The 3,765-nt window shown below is 40.7% G+C and overlaps 1 long non-coding RNA gene across 1 annotated transcript; it reads right to left on the reverse strand.

Annotated features, from left to right (window-relative positions):
* Positions 1-299: 299 nt before the first annotated feature.
* On the reverse strand, positions 300-2,235 carry LOC118119215. The gene is made up of 3 exons (XR_004698056.2): positions 2,152-2,235; positions 1,817-2,021; positions 300-1,703 (listed from the first exon to the last, which is right to left on the reverse strand). It is a non-coding gene; the product is annotated as an uncharacterized LOC118119215 (long non-coding RNA).
* Positions 2,236-3,765: the final 1,530 nt, after the last annotated feature.

The raw sequence follows: 3,765 nt of genomic DNA on the forward strand, positions 1-3,765 counted from the left end.
AGAGCCACACATTATATAGACACACACACACACACGCACGCACACACACACACACACACACACACACACACACACACACACAGGTGATTGTGATCGACATGATTTAGACTCAATCTTCTCTCAGGTTCACAGCTGAACAACATTGATCATCTCACACAGAAACAAATGAACATCTCTACATCCACTATGACAAAAACTGCTTAAAACAAATATAGGAAAATATAGGTAAAAAAATATACCATATAATAAATAAAACTAACTTATAGAAAATATTGATATCAGACAGGAAACATCTTTAGTGTCTTAAAAACTCAAAACTTTACGTTTAAAATTAAACAATAGTTTGACATGTTACATTTTTTATTTGGTGTCTGTTTAACACTTTGTAACTTTGTAAAGTGCGACATAAATAAAGTCTGTTAATATTACAATTTTTATATTATAAAATACATAAAACATATAATTTTTAAATGTTTGTTTGTAATTTCTCTTTTCTTCCTCTTTGACCAAACCTGACCAACGTCTCTTGTAAATCACACTTAATTAAAAATGCTGTTAAAACAGTGTTCGGACAATTCGTCTGATTTTGACCTTAAATGATTTTGTCACATTGAAACCTGCATGTGCTAAATATTCGTTTGTAACCTGCCATTAATTAATTATCGAGGTAATGGCGTCACTAAAAGAAGATTCAAGTTTTAAATCGTTCCAATGGGAGCCTGAACCTACTGTGACCTGAAGGGGGCGCTGCGCAGTGGGGTCAGGAACAGTTTGGAATAAAGATGGGACGGATATTATCAATTCAAGACTCAAGTACTCAAAAAGACTGATGCTATTATACAAGGTGCTATTAGTTGAAGGTTGTGCAGATTTGTATTTCACAACCTGTGATTCAAAGTTACACAACACAGAAACACACAAGTCTCCACATACTGATGATCTAAGTCACGTCAACGTCTCTATTAATGACCTTTCTGCACCACAACGAAGATACAGTTTGACATGAGTCAAACATAAACGAGTCAAACGAGTCTCCTGATGCAACTTCTCCACAAAGACTGAAATCACAGGAGAGAACAGTCTGGACTGTGATTGGCTCGCGTGCAGGGAAGGAAACATCGGACGATGTTCGTGGTCGAGGAACGTGACTTCGTATGAGTTCAGACCCAGAAGTTACATCAGCATCTCACAGCTCTGTCCACCTCTCTTCTTTAGATCTCACCTGGTTTGTGTTTTACGTGAAGATTTTTGTGTGCGGTAATTTCAGATGAAATGTCACTGTGGGGTTCCCCAGGGCTCTGCTCTCGGGCCCCTGGATCTAGTTTGAGACACTTTGCTGTGTCGTTCCCAGAGACTAAATAAAGGTGGACCACACGTTTCCACTTCCTCCCACTGTCCAGAAATGGAGCTGCCATCTTGATTCTGTGCAGAAGCCATTTGCAGTTGATCCTCGACCAATCGAGAGTCAGCTCCAGCTGTCAATCATGACGTTTCCCCCTATGTTTATAGCGATCAGGATCATTTTCTTTCACCTCAGGAACCTGTCATGATCTTTATTTCCAGTCCAGGATTTGTATTAAGAGTTGGTGGATGACTGATTCAGGTCAGACTTGACGTTTCTCGACCTGGAGACAGATGCATCATGGTCCAGGAAGGTTTCTACTGACTGCTGACCGATTTCCATGCTGTTGATGTTTGATGTGCTGGAGACATTGATCATTAAGTTACAGTTCAGAGGTTTAGTTGAAGTTTAAATTCCAGATCTGTGCCGAGTACATGGGGTCGTCCAGCAGAAATCACAGGTTCACATTCTCACCTGACTTGACCGTCGGACCATCACGTTCTGTTTATCTTCTATTGAACATCAAAGTGTCGTAATGTTGAACTGTGAGAGACGGGCGGAGACATCAGGTGTTACATCATCCAGAGAAACGAGGGAACAAGCAGGACCTCCGTGTTTCAGTGGTCTTTGTGTTGGTAGTTGAATCTAATCTAATCTTGTGTTGGTAGAACTCCAAATCCTGCAAATACACAAAGCAAATAAACATCTGAGAAGTTAAGTAAAGTTTAAAACTCAATTTTCCTCTCATGTTGACTGTGGCACGAATAAAAGAAGAAGGAGAAACAAATAGTGAGAAGTAAACCAGTGACCTGAGCTGCTGGCTTCAGCTCCGACGTTTCACCTGCTGCATCGTCGCTTCCTCTTCACGCTTTATTTCCTCTAAACAAAACACAACCTGAGGACTGAGCACATGCTGGAATATCCAATATTATACATATGATATTATATTATTGTATATATATATATATGTGATATATATATAGTGGTTTGAACTGTGTCAGTTACACAGTGACACAGTCTGTGGGATGGACATGTGTTCATGTGTCTGTGGTTACGCAGGTTATTTTAGCCGAGGTCAACCGGTCGAGAGACTCGGCTGTCAGAGAGAGTCCACTGAGGAATGTCCATGTGTCCTATGAGGAATCTAGGACACATGAAAGGACACATGATGACGGTCATGTCTAGTTTAAGTGAAGGATGAAGTGACCTGTCAAAGTAATAAAAGGTCAACATTGGTTTTGTGTGCGAGTCAGAAACAGGATCACACAGCGACTGAAATATAAGAATTATCATTATTATTATCTTTCAACAATTTCTCGATATAGTGACACAAAATACAACAAAGATGCAACAAAGGAGAGTTTTGAAACTCTTTCATCGTTTCCTTTGTCTCAACGTCTCAGTTGCTTCAGACGTCTCCACCTCTGGGCGTCTCGGAAAGTCTTTCTCTACGATGTTGAGACATCGATGCAAACAAACAGCATCAGAACATTTCTCAGTTCAACACATGAACATGAACACATGAACGTGTTCAGCGTCAGCGACCTGTTGTGTTGTTAAAACATCTTGTCTTCGTTTTGTAGGTGAACTTTGACCTCGACCCTCAGTTCTACAGATCTCTGCTGCTGTAGTTTAATTATCTAATGTTATTTGACATCGGACATTCTCCACCTTCTCTCAGCTGCTGGAGGAATAAATAAACCCACATCAGCAGCATGTCAGCGGAGGAACGTCTCGTCCGTTTGGAGGAACACCAAGTGTCTGTTTGATCAGAGCCAGAACAGAGAGTGACCCTGAACATCGACACCGGTCAGAGAGCGAGAGTCTGCACAGAGAGAGGAAGTGACACAATAACAAAAAACACACAATGGAGACTCAACAGATGTTGACAATGAAATGAGCCGAGTCTCTGTGAAGCAGCAGCTGTTTGAGATGTTTCCTCGAACAGGATCATACAGATGTGTTTCTCCTTTTTGGTTTTCCAAACACCGTAACACTTCAAATAGACGAGCATCAACTATTAGGTGTTGACCGAATTTTCACAATGAGTCAATTTACAGAAAATCTGCTCGTTTCACTGTCAACATCTGTTGTCGCTCACTTCTGCTGTGGTTGTGTTTCCATTGTGAAACTTTTGCAGTTGTGTTTTCTGTAATGTGCTTGTGTGACACGTCTCAGTCACTGTAGGTCAGGATCTGAAATCTGGAACTTAGTTCAGTCTGAAGCTGAACATCAGGTGTGAAAGGTTCCTCAGAGCAGAAGAGGTGTTCTGGGTCTGGATCAAACTGAACCTGGTTCTGTTGGTTTGCAGTGAAAACACTTTGTTGGAGAGTTTGGACTTTTGGACCAATCACAGGAAGTAGAGACAGAATTAAACAATAGAAGAAGAAGAAGAAGAAGAAGAAGAAGAAGAAGAAGAAGAA

The sequence above is a fragment of the Hippoglossus stenolepis genome, chromosome 12 (assembly GCF_022539355.2).
Source record: "Hippoglossus stenolepis isolate QCI-W04-F060 chromosome 12, HSTE1.2, whole genome shotgun sequence".
Lineage (NCBI taxonomy): Eukaryota > Metazoa > Chordata > Actinopteri > Pleuronectiformes > Pleuronectidae > Hippoglossus > Hippoglossus stenolepis.